The sequence below is a fragment of the Cupressus sempervirens genome, chromosome 5 (assembly GCF_028749045.1).
Source record: "Cupressus sempervirens isolate cs-2001-9-10 chromosome 5, ASM2874904v1, whole genome shotgun sequence".
NCBI classification, from domain to species: domain Eukaryota; kingdom Viridiplantae; phylum Streptophyta; class Pinopsida; order Cupressales; family Cupressaceae; genus Cupressus; species Cupressus sempervirens.
The window spans coordinates 337,723,144-337,741,353 of NC_143122.1; positions in this window are offsets into that span (position 1 = coordinate 337,723,144).

Here is an 18,210-nt window from a genome sequence, read left to right on the forward strand (position 1 = left end):
AGGGTTAGAGTAAGAGTTAGGATTAGAATTAAGGTTGGGGTTAGGATTGGAGTTAGGGTTAGGGTTAGAGTTAGAATAATATATAGTGTGAGGGTTAGGATTAGGGGTAGGGTTACAATTAGAGTTAGAGTTATAGTTATAATTAGAGTATTTTGATTAATTTGTTAACTTCTCAAACCTATTGTGTCACCTTGAACCTCCCCATTACTCCATTACCTCTATGTGTGTGTGTGTGTTCCCACTTATAAAAAAATGTAATATTATATTTAGTTAGTAGTACATATGGGTTAGGTTAAGGTATATAATTTACTAAATGCTTAGTACAATCACATAAAGAGTAAGAGTGTAAGAGTTAAAGTTAGGATCCAAGGTTCACAATCTCATTTATATGATACTTAGTGTATAGTTAAGGTTAATAAGTGGTTAAATGTTACAATAATATAAGCAACATGGTTAAGGGGAGAATGATATTTAGGTGTAGTATTGGAGTATTTGGAGTACAACCATGGCCAAATTTGTGATGTAGGTTTTAAATATGACTCGAACAGTGGGAAAAAATTACTTGGGTTGTTTATAAAAGGGAAATTATAAGTCCCAACACAACTATTTAGATGATGTTAAAAGTGTGAAATAATAGTTAAGAATCAATTTAATGGAAATCATTTCTCCATGATGTGAAAACATTATATATTGTTGAATTTTGAATAATGCTTTAAAGAAAGTTTTATTGTAATGATTCAAACATGCAATCAATAAATATGCCTATCATTAAGGACATCTATTTAGAATTATGATTTTCTTTCTTAATAACATATTTAGTTATCATGTCCATTGAAGAAACCTTTTATACAACAAAAATAAATAAATAAATCATGTTCTATTCTTCATGAAAGTTAATAGAACAATGGGGAAACATAACTCCCAATACAACTAATTAGAAGTAAAACTACAAAACCATAGACAAAAATGAGCTATACGAAGAAAAAAACCTCTATAATGGTGTAAATACATGTCACATTCTTCAATGATTAGGATTCCTTTGCTACCTTTATTTCAACAATGATTGTGAAAGACTTCTTTCATCATTGAGGGAAACCCATCCACTTTTGCATATGTGTCATGCAAGAATTTTTCTACATCTTTCATTTGCATTACTTCCATTTCCTCAACATAGTCAATTAGCAATATTGTGTTCTTCATAACTTTAATTATAGTTTTGCATGACTCTTGAATTATTTGTAAGAATTTATCAAAATCAGTCTCAAAGAAATCATTTGAGGTCATTCAAGTAGTTAGGCTAGTATCAATAATGTTTAATTCTTTGTTCGAGACATCCATAACTCAAACAATGACTTGCAAACTTATAAACAAACATCAATATGTAGAAATAATCAAAATTAAAAAAGTATTAATAATTAACATAAATTCTTTCAAATGAATAATGTTCAAAATAAGGTAAGGAAAAATTAAAACTATTTCAAAGGAAACATTTAGATTGTAATGTTTGAAATATGGTGGCATTGCTTTCCACTTTTCAAACATTACAAACATAAATATTAATAAAAAATTATATATACAGTGAAAAATATTTAAATAGAATACACACATAATATAATTAAATAAGGAAAAAATGTAAACTAAATATATGACTCGTCTATTTTAAATTAATTATTAACTTTAGTAAATATAAATTTTATTGATATGGTGACCTTGTCATCCACATTAATGATAAGTTTTAATTATGAAACATGAAAATATAAATATTTTGAAGCATGAAAATCTAAAACATGCAAACTAAAAGCATTTTGAAATATGAAAATCTAAAACTAATATATGAAATATGAAAATCTAGAACTAAATTGAATGATGCACATTAAAAAGTGCAAATGAAAAGCATTATCAAATATATAAATTAAATAGATTTTGAATGTAATTTGAATTCAAAATCTAAATTAAACAAATCAAGGCTAAACTATTACATGAAAATCTAAAAAAATTTGAATGCAATTCAAATCAAAGATGAAACTAATTGAAATTGAAATCTAAATCAAAGTAGAATATTATAACTAATTTTGAAACTAAATATACATATAAATATATATACATAACTAAATCTAAATAAATCTATATCTAAATGTGAAACTAAATAAATTTAAAAAGAAAAATAGAAATCCCCTTGTAGAATAATTATTCCAAAACTTTAATCTGCTTGTATTCAAAAACTCCAATCTACTCTAATAATATCCACCTCTTCCTCCTTGCAAAAATACAAAATAAAAATGAAATGAGGAGCATTTATTTTATAACCTATGAGAGGATTCTCATATCCCCTAATAGATGTCTCTTGATATTCCATGAATTTGTTACGAATTCTCCCACTCCCAACAAAACATAAGCATGAATAAACAAAAAGAATATGTTTCATATTTAAAATTTTAAAGAAATTATTTCAGCCCTACTTTTTTGGCCCAATTTTTTAGTTTCTATTTGTTTGGATCCTATTTTTCAGTCACTATTTTTTTGGGTCCTATTTTCTCAAATGAATAATGTGCAAAATAAGATAAATAAAAATCAAAGCTATTTTAGTGAAACATTTAGATTGTAATGTTTGAAATATGGTGGCATTGCCTTCCACTTTTCAAATATTACAAATACAGACACACATGCACACGCACACACACACACGCATGTGCACACATGCATGTGTGTGTACATTTATATATATTAATAATAAATAAATAAAACACATTTGTAATATAATTAAATAATGATTAAATATATACTAAATATATGGTTCATCTACTTTAAATTAATAAATCATTAACTTTAATAAAATAAAAAATTTATTGATATTGTGGCATTTCCATCCACATTATTGATAAAATTTAATTATGAAACATGAAAATATTAATACTTTAAAATATACAAATGTAAAACTATTATGAAACATTCAAATCGAAAACATGCAAACTAGAACCATTTTGAAATATGCAAGTCTAAAACTAATATGAAACATGCAAATCTAAAACTAATTTGAAATATGCACATTTAAAATATATAAATGAAAAGTATTATAAAATATATAAATCAAATAGATTTCGAATGTAAATCTAAATCTAAATCAAACATGCAAGACTACACTATTAAATACAAATCTAAACAATTTTGAATAGAATTCTAAATGTAAATGAAACTAATTAAAATCTAAATCTAAATCAAAGTAGAATATTATAACTAATTTTCAAGATCTAAATTTACATCTAAATATAAATCTAAATGAAAATCTAAATAGAATTTAAAAATAAAAATAGAAATCTCACATGCAAAAAAATTACTCCAAAACTTCAATCTACTCCTCTTCAAAATCTCCAATCTATTTCACCACCTCCTTCCTATTTAACATAAAATGAAAATGAAATGTGGAGCCTTTGTTTTATAACTTGTGAGAGGCTCCTCATATCTCCCAATGGACATCTCTTCACATTCCACAAATTTGTTTCAAATTCTATCACTCCCCACAAAAAAAAAGCATGAATGTGCATGCAAAATTATATTTAACAAGAAAAAATCATATTTAAATTTTCAATGAAAATTTTTTGGCCCTATTTTTTTAGGCCATATTTTTTGGGCCCTATTTTTTTGGGTCTATTATTTTAGCTTGCTTTTGGCTACCTATAATTTTAGTCTCCTTTTGGCTACCTATTATTTCAGCCAACTATTATTTCAAGAATACCTTTTTATTTTATGATTTAATAAATTAATATTTAATTAAAATTTTTGTAACTCAAAAAGAAAGGTTTTAGGATCATCAATGATCATGCCATAGACTTTTGGGAGTGAAAAGGATAAAATGATCTTCAAGTTGTTATTATTATATTGGTCTAATATAGGAAAGTGAAAAGTACGTTTAGCCACCCTTGGTGGTGGAGGTGGAACTCTGTCATTCTTGATAATAAATTACAAGGGCTAGATGGTTATCATGGTAATTTGTTTTAGCAAAGAGGTCATTCAAGTGTGATGGTCCTTCTGAAGATGGGGCTCAAGATAATGCTTCTTGGGCAGCAACATGTAGATTTTCAAATGGTTGGTTCTCTTCTTAGTCTCTTTTTTGGTCTTATTCTTGGAGAATTTTTGGCTTGGGGTAAATAATTTCTTCTATTTTAAAAGCGTCATTGTAAGGAAGGAAGCTCCCAAGGTAGTATCTTCTTGTATGCATACAAAATGGATAAAAATGGAACTTCCTATTCTATGAAAGCTAGGGAAATGACCCTTATAAAGCTTTAGATTGAAAGCATCTCAGGAAACAATGTCAAAAGTGCTTGGCCAAATAATTAGCTTAGAAACTAGAGTATTTCAGTCATAACTTAGGGATTGGACATCCTAAAGAAACAACCATATGACTTATCAAAATCATTTACAATATCAAGAAGGGACATTAACTTGAAATAGTGCTCATAAAGTATATTCTCTAAAAAAACTTAATTTTCACCACTAAGCTCTGGAAACGAAATTCTTTTCAATTTAAATGCCAAACTAACGAAAGGAAATAAGATATTCTAATTAAAATTAATTCAATTACAAATAGGATTGTACTTTGTCTACCTATGTTCTAGGAACAATGACCAATTTTATTACTATGTGGTTGCAGGAATAACATATTGTTATGTTAATTCTATAAAAATGAGGAACTAATTCTAAGTCTAACTACTAACAAGATTCACTCATCAAGTGGGCTCCCATGAATGAGAGCATGAAAGAATTCTCAAGATAAGAGAAATGAGATCAACACTTTCATTTATTCATTATCAAAAACCATGAATACAAATTGAAATAAAAATTGGTGTATTACTAATTTTTTTCAAATTACAATAGACTCTTTGACTAACTAAAATAAATACAAAGAAAAATCTTATTTATAGTAGACTTAAGTGAAACAAACTTCCCAAATCAGAAATCTCTTCAACAATAAGGATCTAGCAGTTCAGTCTTTAATGAATTACAATATCATGAGATATTTCTTATCCATGGAACAAGCCTCCCAAAAATATAGAAGAACATGATGCTAGATTCATGTATTGGGAGTCATTTGCTATTTTGACTAGATCAAAAGGTAGAGTTTTTTATTTAACCACCTCCTATATGCATCCATCATTTGAATCTATCAACTCCATGCTTGATAACACTTACTTGCTCCATTTGAATCATTCTTGAAAAAAGGGTTAATAGCACATGCCAAATGTTAAAATATATATTCACACCATTTACTCCATAGAAATAAATTAATCACACTAACTAATTCTTGCATATGTAGTATAGTTGGATACAGGAAACCTATGCAACTAAACTTAAGACAAAAGAAAACAAATTCTTTTATACATTTATCATTGACTTATGTTATGATCATGAGTTTTATTCATAGTTTTTAGAGCATTATAATACAATAGCCTCAAGATATATTAGAAAAATAAGTACAAGATTATGTCAATTTATACAATAGTTTCTTCATAAAGTCTTTTAGGAAATAACCATAAAAACCTTAAACTTATCATAAACTAAAGAAATATATTTATGTTTAATGGGCCTCATTAACCATCAATCCCTTTCACTCTACATTAGGGAATCACATGTTGACTCTACCATGACTAACAATATTCATGTGACAATTATCACTCAAATACACCTTCCCACCATCAAATTCTATATATACTTCGAAAACCAATCTCTATGATCTATCATGTAGAAAGGAGTACCTGAATCTATCTAATCTTTTGATGCATGTGTTTCCAAGCCTACAAAAAAAACATATACATCATCTTGAGTATATTTTTTTGTGTCAAAATAAAAGAAATCCTTTTTAACTTTCTTTTTGTTCTCCTCCTTGCACTCTCTACGAACATGACTTGGTTTACTACATGTCCAATATTCTTCCTTGGAGTTTTCACCAGGAGATTGAGATCTCCCAAAAGACTTGAATTTTCTCTCATTGTCCTCTTTCTTTCCTTTATCCATATTTATACCATGAGAAAATAGGGCCTCCTTAGCCATAAAAAAATATTTTCTTTGCATTTCTTCAAATAATAGTAAACCACCCACATCCTTCAATTTGAAAGTGGTTGTTGTTGTTCCAATATCCATAATAAGGTGATCCCATGATTCTGGAAAAGAATATATTAATAGAAGAATGATTTATCTTGGTCATCAATCTCATCATGAACAGAATTTAATTAAGAAATTAGCATATTAAATGCATTCAAGTGATCAAAAAAATAATCTCCTTCCTCCAATATTCTCAAAGAATATGACATTTTTTTTCGGAAATATCTTATTTACCAAGGTTTTCCCTTGATATATATCACCAAGCTTCTTCCAAAGATCTATTGTAGTCTTCTCTTCATGAACATTTTGAGTACAAAATCAGCAAAAAAGAGCCTTATCAAACCCATGGAATTTTTATCCATCTTATCCCAATAATCATGTGGTGTAGTTTCAAATTTTGTGGAAGAAATCACAGCCCATAGATCTATATCTACAAATGTCCTCCATTTTGAGCTTCCATAAATCAAAATTGGTATCATTAAACTTATTTGTATCTATTCTTATTGATGTGTTTTCCATATCTAACCTACAATAAGATTATGAAAATTCCACTATAAAACTCCCAATGAAACTAGATCAAGACAAAACAAAAACAAAAAACCAAAAAAAAAAAACCCTTCTACCTAGCAACAATAACAAAGCTTGCCAAGCTTTGGTACAAATGAAAGGAAATTTAAAGTACGAAAATTCTTCCAAATGTTAAATCTAATAGGAGAGATAATGCTTAAATTTATCACAAAACCCTAACCTATTGCAAACTAACTAAACACATAGAAAAAAATAAATTAAACACATAACACCAAGTATATGTTGGAAAACCATTTCGGGAAAAACCCACCACTCCAAAGCTAGACCCAATTGTATTATCAACAAAAATGTTGTAATATAATCTTTAGGGCCAAAACTCTCCAAGAGTAATTAGTTTTTATATCTTAACCCACAATCATTCTCATAGCATAATAGAGCTCTTTAAATGTACCTCTATCGCATAATTCTCTATAACAATACCTTGTATTTATAGAGTTTTAGTGCAAAAGGAAATAGTTTCTAAAGAATCTATATGCAATGAATTCACAAATTATTCTAGAAAATTCCTTTTTGCACAACTCTTTCCTTAAAAACAAGGCAAAGGGAATAAATCAACATAAAAATAAACTTTCTATTTTTTTTGCTTCAAGTCCATCCTTGTGAAAGATTTTGTTTTCATTTAACATCTTTCTTTAAGAAAGAACAAAATAAATCATATTAAGGTTGAGTCACCCTCTCCCAATCAGACTTGGAAGAATTTGACTATCACACAATTGTGTATTTTTTAGGACAATTTGGTCATGTTAATGCCTTTCATTTTATGTTTTACAATAAATATTGATTGTCTTTTTTTTTTTTAATCTCACATGTGAGAGTTTCTAAATTCATATTTTTATAAAATAATATATAATTCTACAAATTAATTATAAATTAGTAGTATATGTCAACTTAAAAAAGTTTTCAAGTTTATATTTTGCATACTGATATTTTGATTCTTATATTTTAAGTTGATGGTTTATTAATAAAATTAAGTATCATATTAACAATTTATAAAAAATTAACTTGTCAATCAATACAATCCAACAAATGTTAGCCCATTATATACTACTCAAAAGAGAGAGAACAACCAATACAACTACCCGCAACAAATACTTCACTTGTTCTATAATGTGTAAACTTGTTCAAAAATTAATGTTGGAGTACTTGCTATAATATTGACCTCTTTTTATTTCTTTTTATGACTTCCAACATCTCTATCTATGACTTCTTTTTAACACTTGATACTTTTGCTTCTGAAATTTATCTTCTATAAAGAATATTTTGGGGATTTTTTTCAATTATTTGGTGTCCTCTCCATATACATATCATGTCATTCATTAAGAAGCTATTTTAGGGAGGAACTATTTGTAATTTTATGCTACTAACCAATGTTTTTGACATTTTGCTCATCATTCCCACTAGTAGGTGTCATGTTGGTATTTGTCTTTGAGTTGCTATTTAAACTTTATTTGGTTTTTTCAGCCTTATGAATAATTTAGTTTGAGTGTTATATCTTCTTTTTAAGGCTTTCTTATGATGGGTAGATTTTTATTTGTCCATGTTTGACACCTTACTAAAGTTTGATTCCTTGCTTATTTTTTACCGTGGCTTGAAATTACGATGATTAAGATGTAATTTAAAATCTGAGTCAATTTGAAGTATTAAAATGTAGTTTAATGTAGATTATAATGTTTTTTTTATGGTTTAAAGTGTAAAATGCGATTCTAGATATATTTTTAAAATGTCTAGTACTATTTTGTGTTGATGTTTACATCAACAAAATATGTATTATTAATCTAAGATTAGTCAAATAATTAGTCATAAAAAGGTAAATTCAAAATGTAATATTTAAAATGGTTTATATAAACTTACTTATTTTAAAAGATGGAACTAAAATGTAGATTAAAGCATTAAAAATGTGGTTACAAATCATGACATATTAATAAAATTTAGATTTCATGTGGATATGTTGTTTCAGTAAAATTTAATTTATGAACAATTAAAGTTGTTTTGTTAAATTAATTTATTTTAAATCAATTAAAGTGACATGTAGTTAGAAAAGTCTATTATTATTTTTATTTAATTTCTTATATTTTTAGGTTTATATTAAGAATAATTTAACTAGATTGTACTCTTGGCAAAAATTCAGTATATCAATTTTTGTTTAAATAAATTATTATATTTATTTGTAGTGTGTAAGCTATTTTATCTAAATTTAAATTTCAATCTCGCCCCCATTCTTATTTAGTCATATAGTTAAGGATTGTATATTTTATCAATGTTATTCAGTGGTTGCACTTTGACACTTAGTATTCTTATCTATTATTTGGAGTCTTAATATTATGATTACATTCTTATGTGATGAAAAGTTTGTTGGTGTTTGGGTATTTTTTAAGTTTACCAGAAGTGTGTGTTTTCCACTTAAGTTGCTAGTATATTTTGTAGATTGGATATTTTATGTTAATTTTAGCATATTACAATTGGGCTTAAAGCAGACTTTTGTTATGTCACATGATTTCACTAGTTGGTAGGGATTCAAATTATTGTTTTGTGTATAAACCTTTAGGATAGGAGACCTTTGAATTTGGAATCTAAAGGGGTTCTTGTGAGACATTCATAATGATACTTATATGAATTTTGGTGTTTATGTTAGCATTAATGCCAATGGTATTCTTTTGGGGTAGTATCCTAAGCATTGGAGAGTATTGACATGTTGCATTCATGACTATGTTTGTCATTGATGCCAATAGAGTAGTAAATCTATGAAGATTGGAAAATTAGTAGACAAAGATCATAGTTGTATGGACAATTTTTTGATTGTTTGGTGATGCACAATCAAGGGCATGTCATACCCTATGTCCTGATGCCAAGGGTAAATGGGCAGAGTCTAAGTCAAAGATGTATGGAAGCTATAAGTGATTTCCAAAGAGCAATGTAGAGATAGAGTGCATGGAAATTAGTATTTGATGATCCTATTATATCTTCTAGTAGAGATATAATTTGGTGATGCATAGTTAGATGATGATTAAGGATAGTTTGATGGTGATCATGTCAGCAACTGCATGAGTCCTAAAGTCATACATGTGAAGTTTTGTATATATTGTGAGCTAACAGTCTATTGTAAGCTATTATAATTATGAGTTAATCAATTAATTATCTTATTATAATTAATTTGGAAAGCCTCAAGGCCAACTCAAGGAATTATTTTGAAGTTAGTGTATGAAGGAAAGATGTTTTCCTTATTTGTAAGATACAATATGGAAATGTGAATTAAGTATGCAAAGTGATCAAGGAAGTATGAATTAGAGCAGAGTATTGTGAAAAATCCAAGTAAGTGATCCAAGGGATTATTAGATGTAGAGTTCATGATCTGGTATCAAGATCTAAAGGAGTAGAGGTTAGGTTGATAGGATAAAGAAAGAGGAAGAAAGTAAAACTCAAATCTATTATTCTACAAGGAATAATATTGATGGGGACAAAACCCAAGCACAGAATGGACACAATAGGAAAGGGAAAATTTTATTAACTATGAAAATATGCTAGTACACTTAGTGTAGAGAAATAGACTCCAAAACATGCCCTATGGGCTTACAATAGCATAAATTTGGACATAATTTCTTCTCCTAGTACCTTCTCTCAACTACACTCTGAACTGCCTTTTACAATGCCAGAAATGTCCTTAAATAGACCCCAAAGGGTTAAGGATTAGGAATACATTCTAGAAAGTGTTATTTGACATCCACCACCAAAATGGAAGACTCCAGAAGTCACTTTAGAATTCGGTAGAAAATTAGAAGAATCTAGAAACAGTAGTCAAACTTTTGGGAGGCATAACTTTTGAACTGTAGCTCCGATCGACGAACTATTTACATTTTCAGAAAGCTCATAGAGTGCTCTATAGCCTTATGGACAAGCTTTGCTCATCTTCCATTTTTCAGCCTTGTACAAGGTCATTTAATGCCCCAAACCTAACTTTGAAGCATTCTTAGGAGGTCTCCAAAAATTGAAAAACTGTGATAACTTTCAAACTGTATAGCCTTTTGACCTGGTTCTTTTTCTGGAATATTCTAAATTACAATTTTAATCCTCCCTCCAATTTACACCTTTTGATTCACCATAATTATGGATCAATTATATAGTCCTATTTTTTTGGCATTTACACGTATCCCAAGGTGCTTAAATACTCTAACCTAGAACACTAATAGTGGAACCGTGAGAGTTGGAACCTTTATTTGACCCAAATGGGTATCCAAAAATGAAAACACTTGAAATAGAAATTATGTCTAGGTACATTTTTTTGGGTGATACAAGATTGCCCTTATACCTCTGGATGCTCTTGCATGAAATATAGAAATCATTTGGATAGTGGGTTCATTAGTCTTACCCTTGAAGCTGTTTGGACAGTGGGTCCGTCTTCCTTCTACAACTCCTAATAGGGTTGGTACAACTCCTAATAGGGTTGGAATCTACTATTTAGGGATTCAAAGTCTCCTAACAGGGACTAATATGTAGTAAAGGTTGTTATAGACTCCTAACAGGGTTCATCCTCTAACCAGAAATATTTATATTAGTACATCATCTTGTGGGAACCATCCCTACTAGAGTTTTATCTCTAATAAAAGGCTTCCCTAGTTAACATATCTAGTGTTATTGTATATGAGTATCTTGTTATGGTTTTTTATTATATTTTTCACATAGTTAATTTTGACTAAGGTTGATAATTATGATAATAGTTGGATAATTGATTCACCCCACCCCCCCCCCCCCCCCAACTCTTAGCTATATTGGTGGACTATATATTCTAACAACTATAATTAGAGCATCAAGTCCTTGAAGAGAAAGCTTAACAGCTTTGTGAGATCTATTGTCCTAAGTCAAACAAGAGAAATTTTCATTGGCCAAAAGATGGAGATTCTTGGTAAGTGTCAAATATGTGTAAAAATATGAACATTAAATTTCCTAAAGAACTAAGTTTTCTAGATTTGATTTGTTACTATTAATTGATACCCTTCATGGGAGGGAGTTATATCACAAAGTTAATTGCACTTTCTCATCTTGATGATGGATCATGTAGTGTGATCCAAAATGTTGATGATAAACAAACACACACAATCGAATCCAGAAAACTTAGTTCTTTACAAATGCATTGTGGAAATCTGTTACTATTAATTAAATTTCCTAATCCAGAATCCTTTTGTTGCATACAAAAGAATAAAAGCACAAGCAAAGATAGATCCATATTTGAAGAAGACATGAAGACCAAAGAAAGAATTGATCTACTTATGAAAAGAGATTTAGAAGGCATGAAATTTTTCATTTGTTGGACATGTAAAGAATTTGATTATTTTCATCCAGATGTCCTATGAGAGCAAGAAAATATAGAAAGAGTTCACTTTTTGATAAAGATGATGAGCCTAAATTAATTAAGAAAAAGGAATTATTAGACGAGATAGATTTTGTAACTATTGTTTATCCAAAGGCTAACCATGAGAATGTAAAAGTTTTCTTTTAGACTAATAATGATCTGTTGAATGATGTGCAAATTGTTGAGAAAATAGGAGAAAGATCTAATCAAAGGGAAGAGATAAGAGTTGAGTTAGCAACTCCTACCTCTAAGAGGAATCTAACAAAGAATCACCCTCTAGAGAAGATAATTAGAAGTAAATAAAAAGTAGAGTGAATGAAGAGATATGTTTGATTTCTCAAGTTGAACCTAAGAGTGTAGATGAAGCCTATAAGAATGATCATTGGATTCAAGCAGTAAAAGAAGAATTAGATTAGATTGTGAAACAACACAGGGGAATTAGTTCCAAGGCCTAACCATAAGAATGTCAATGGAAAAAAATGGGTATTCAGAAACAAGATGAAAGAACAAGGTGAAGTTGTAAGAAATAAGGCCAGACTAGTGTGCAAAGGATATTCATAGCAAGAAGGAATGGTCTATGAAAAGACATATGACCCTCTAGCTAGAATGGAAGTAGTAAGAATGTTCTTGGCTTATGCAGTGAAAAAGAAATTCAAAGTGTACAAGATGGATGTAAAATTTACTAAATAGAGAACTTAAAGAAGAGGTATACATTGAGCTTCCTAAAGGATTCCCTCTAATAGAAGAAAAAAATATAGTATGTAGACTGAACAAAGATCTATATGGACTTAAGCAAGCACCTAGAACCTGGTATGTAAGGTTATATAGCTATTTGGAAAAGCTTGTACTTACCTAAGGTATGGTAAAAAGTAACTTGTATTTGAAATAAATAGAGAATGGTTTGTTGATAATAGTAATATTTGTTGATGACATAATATTTGGAGGTAATGAGGAAGCAAGTGATAAGTTTGCTAAAGAAATGAAGAATGATTTTGAGATGAGTATGATAGGAAAAATGAAGTTTTTTCTAGGTTTATAGATTGTGCAAAACAACTTGATGGCATTTTTATTTCACAAGCTAAGTATTTGAAAGACTTGTTGATGAGATTTGGCTTGGGAACTTGTAAGTCTATTGGTACACCAATGATAACTAGTCAAAATTTATCAAGAAAATATGAGACACCTACAATTGAGTAGAAGAAGTACAGATCCATGATTGGAGGTTTGCAATATTTGACTCACACTAGATCAGACATTGCAAATGCAGTTGGGATTGTATCTAGATTTCAAATTGATCCTATGGAGTATCATTACACAGTAGTAAAAACTATATTTAGATATTTGAAGGGAACATCTGATTATGGGATATGGTATGATAGATCAAAATGACTTCATGCTATGTGTTAATATTGATGTAGATTGAGAAGGTAGAATGAATGATAGAAAGAGCACTACTGGTGGAACATTCATTGTTGGAGAAGGATTGGTTTCTTGCTTGAGCAAGAAACAAGATTGTATAACGTAGAGTACAGCTAAGGCAGCGTATATAGTAGCAAGAAATAATTGTAATCAAGTGATGTCAATGAAGTAGATGCTGGAAGATATTAGGATAGAATTTTCTAAACCTTTTAGCATATACTGTGATAACACAAGTACAATGAGTACGTCTAACAATCCTATATTGCATTTTAAGACTAAGCATATATCTATTAAGTATTATGTTTTGAAAAAGAAAGTAGTAGAAAAGGAGATTAGATTGGAGTATGTTAGTACTAAAAATTAGATTGCAGATATCTTTACAAAGCCCTGACCTAAAGATACATTTGAGTACTTGAGAGGTATGCTTGGGGTTATGCTCCTACCTACTTTAGAGTAGATTTTGTAGAGATTGAATCTGTCTAGTGCTACAGAGTACTATTGTTTGACTGGAATAAATGTTGATGCTTCCTATATGCGGGAGTATCTATGATGAGTAGAGTCATTAAGGACTCTTGGTATTTGGTATTGAACAATTTCTCTAGAAACTTGAGCTAGTAAACATTTTTGAATAGCTATTAACATAATGAGGTCTTTGTCATTGATGTCAATGGAGGAGAAGAGTGCATGAAAAAAATCTCTTAAGTGTGTATGGGGGAGAAGAGTGCATAAAATTATCTACTTTATTAGGGAGATTTAGAAAGATGCATGAAGATATAGAAAAAAGAAGTTTTGTGGAGGATTTTCATATTTGATTGATGAAGAGGATTTGAAAAGATGAGAACAAAAACAACAACAATAGAGAGTATTGTTTGGTATTCTTGGAATTTAGATTTTTTTATCTATGTTACTATCAATGCCAAAGGGGGAGATTGTTAGCACAAATGTTGATGGTATTCCTTTGGGGGAGTATCCTAAGCATTGGAGAGTATTAACATGTTGCATTCATGATTGTGTTTGGCATTGATGTCAAAATAGTAGTAAGTCTGTAAAGATTTGAAAAGTAGTAGATAGAGATCATAGTTGTATGGACAAGGTTTTGATTATTTGGTGATGCGTGATCAAGGGCATGTTGTACTTTGTGTCCTTATGATGAGGTTAAATGTGTAGAGCCTAATTCAAAGATGTACAAAAGCTATAAGTGATTTACAAAAAGAAGTGCATAGATAGAGTGCATGGAAAGAAGTTTCTAATGACCCTATTATATCTTCTAGTAGAGATATAATCTACTGATGTGTAGTTAAATAGTGATCAAGGAAATTCTAATGGTGACATCAGCAAGTGTACAAGTTCTAAAGTCGCACATGTGAAGTTTTGTATATAATATGAGCCAACAATGCTATTTTAATTATAAATAAATAAATTATCTTATTATAATTAATTGGGAAAGTCTCAAGGTCAACTCAAGGAATTATTTTGAAGATAGGGTATAAAGGAAAGATGTTTTCCTTATTTGTAAGATACAATATGGCAATGTGAACTAAGTATGTGAAGTGATCAAGGAAGTGAAAATTAGAGAAGAGTATTGTGGAGAATGCAAGTAAGAAATTCAAGGGATTGTTGCTTGTAGAGTTCATGATCTGGTATCAAGATCTGAAGGAGCAAAGATTGGGTTGACAAGATAGAGAAAGCGGAAGGAAGTATATTTCAAATCTATTGTGATGTGGATCCTAATCAAACTCGGAGGTTTATTCGGCATGGTTTCTCTCTAGATTATTTCTACAAGGGTTTGGGGGTAGCACCCCAGGTGTGCTCCCTTTTGTAGGACAGGGTGGCGCCAAGGGGCAATGCTCCTACAAGGGTTTTTCAAGAGCAGCACCCCCAAAGCCAAAAATAACCTTATATTGTAAAAGGTGTTGGTTGCTATTTTTTTGATTGGATGACTTATTCTATCCCTAATTTTGTAAGTAGTAAAAAGTTTGTCTTAAAAAGCTTGGGGTTAGGGATTTCATAATGAATGGTGATTTTGTAGCTTCTTGTGGCAATATTGAGTTGTAAGGGATTGCAAATTGTAATCACTAGATAATAACAATATTGGACTTGTCATTGGTGGAAATAGCCTAGGGATTGGGTAAACCATGTTAAATCTTGGTGTCTTGTGTTCTCTTCTGTGTGATCTATTATTTTCTAATATTGGTTATATTTGCATATAATTGATATTTCTATCTAAGGTTAATCCTAAAAAATTCTATTATTCTACAAGGAATAACACATAGATCATTTGGATAGTGGGTTCATTGGTCTTTCCCTTGAAGTTGTTTGGTAGTTGATCCATCTTCCTTCTACAACTCCTAACAAGGTTGTAATCTCCTAACAGGGATACAAAGTCTACTAATAGGGACTAATATGTACTAAATGTTGTTATAGACCTCTAACAGGGTCCATCCTTTAAAAAGGAATATTTATATTAGTACATCATCTTGTGGGTACCATCCCCAACAAGGTTTTCCCTCTGATCAATAGTTTCCCTAGTTAGCATATCTCATGTTATTTTGTATGAGTATCTTGTTATGGTTTTTGACTATATTTTTTACATGGTGGACTATATATTCTAATATTTTGTCTCTTTCTTGATAATATGGACTTGTGTGGATCTTAGTGCTAATGATTTCAATGGAATCAAGAATCAAACTAGCTACTAAAGCATCTTATTGTGAACATATTCTTTTGATAGGTAATGAGCTAGAGGGCCTTCTAGATGAGAGTGTTTTAGGCTCTTGTGTGACCTATTGTGAAGTTTTAATCAAGTGATAATATAATATAATAAATTAGGCCATGAAAAATCTTGTGTGGACCATATATGGGTTGGAGAGGACCATGTTGCTTATGATATTGACATCCTTTGTTAGTTCCACATTATTTCTTACTTGCGGAGTTGAATTCTAGAGAAAGATTGCTAAGGTAACTGAGGATAGTCAAGAACTCTGTAGTCACACTATCATGCATGTTTCTTAGGATTCCTACAAGTCAACTTTGTGGTTTGACCTTAGTATTCCATATTGTGTCCCTTGTGAAACTTTTTGTTTTACACTAAGTCCCTTGTATTACAATCATGTCATGGTTTTATTGTGGGGTCTTGGTATCCATATCCTAAATATGGTGGACGTGGGCCAGTGGATTCTATGTGGTTGGATTGTCAATATTTTCTTCATCAAGGTATAGGTGTTCATGTTTCATAAATGAATTTTTGTTTAGGTGCCTCTCTCATTTCTACATTAAAAATCTGCATGCTTCAATTTGTTTTAGTTTTTAAAGTAAAATGCCATTGACCTATATTTATATTAATAGAAATAAACTAATTGATACAATAAGAAAAAAAATTGTCAAGAAGTTCAAAATTTGGAAATGAAAAGCCCCTATCACTAGCTCTAACAACTGCCCTCTAGAGAAATAGATATGATCCAACTTCAAGAAATAAAATGACTTCTATAAATATGGGGTTGGAAATTCATCAATTCACCAATAAGTGAATGTATGTATGGAGTACAAAAGGATAGATAATTTTTCCAATCTTTACGATCAAAAGCACAACATTGGATAATCTCAAATTACCAATTGTTATAGAATCTTTCTTATGGTTCACTCTTGGCTACCCTATTGAGCGATACCACATGCATCAAATTTTTTTTAATTATAAAAGGAAATATATACTTTCTGAAATATTCACCATAGAAAAAAAAGACATTGAATTTTCTTTCTATTTTAACCAACATTGATTAAGTGACCACCCTTTGAAGATTAATATGTCAACTCATAAGTAGTTCAAATAAAGATCATATCTTTCCTTTTTCAAGGAAAGATTTCAATGTCAATTATGTCAATATTATAATACAAGTTTGCAAGTAGCATCACACCTAGTGAAGAAATAAATTGACCTGATTTGCAAAAACTATATTTTTCAATCATGAGGAATTAAAAAATTAAAATGAATATTTTATATTGAGAGGAAAATATATTTTTTAAGGGACCATGAAACTCTTTTATAATAATATATTGTATAAAACATTATGCCCAGCCATTTATGCTAGCATAGATCAAAAACCAACATCCAAAAATTCAAAGACAAGCAAAACAATAGCTCAAAATAGAGAAGACAAAAAAGATAATTCATAGAGACCAAAAATAACACAAAATATAAGAGGGTTAGAGACATAGACCAGTACCAAAAAAATAATAGATTTAGAGTGTTGGCCACCTTGTTACTAATTACATTCATCATTTTGGCCACCTTTTTAAGTTCCTCCAAATCATCAGACTAGGAAGTAACAACCATCTTCCTCTTTCTAGGAAAAAAAAACCTTCTAAATGAATATGTCCTTATCAAGTTCCACATTAGTAGTTCTCCTCTCCTGAAAAGAACTCTCAAGCTTCTTTATCAACACATCAATGTTCTTAGAATATGTCATTATCTTGAAGCTCTATGCTCAAGAATCTTCTTCACTATAGCTTCCATTTTGTCCTCAATCATGGACAAATTTTTTCTTCACCATATCAATCACCCTTCCTTAACTGACCTTCCTTTCTTAGGAGAAGCATGGTGAAAATCTTCAATCTTAGCATACATTTCCCACCTATTCACCCATAAGAAGTGTAGAGACAAAGCTTTGGTATCTTGGAGAACACATAACAGAGGTTCATGTTTATCCTCCAACCTAGCTAACCATAGATCCCTAGATACTAATATGGTGGAGCCTATCTTATCAACT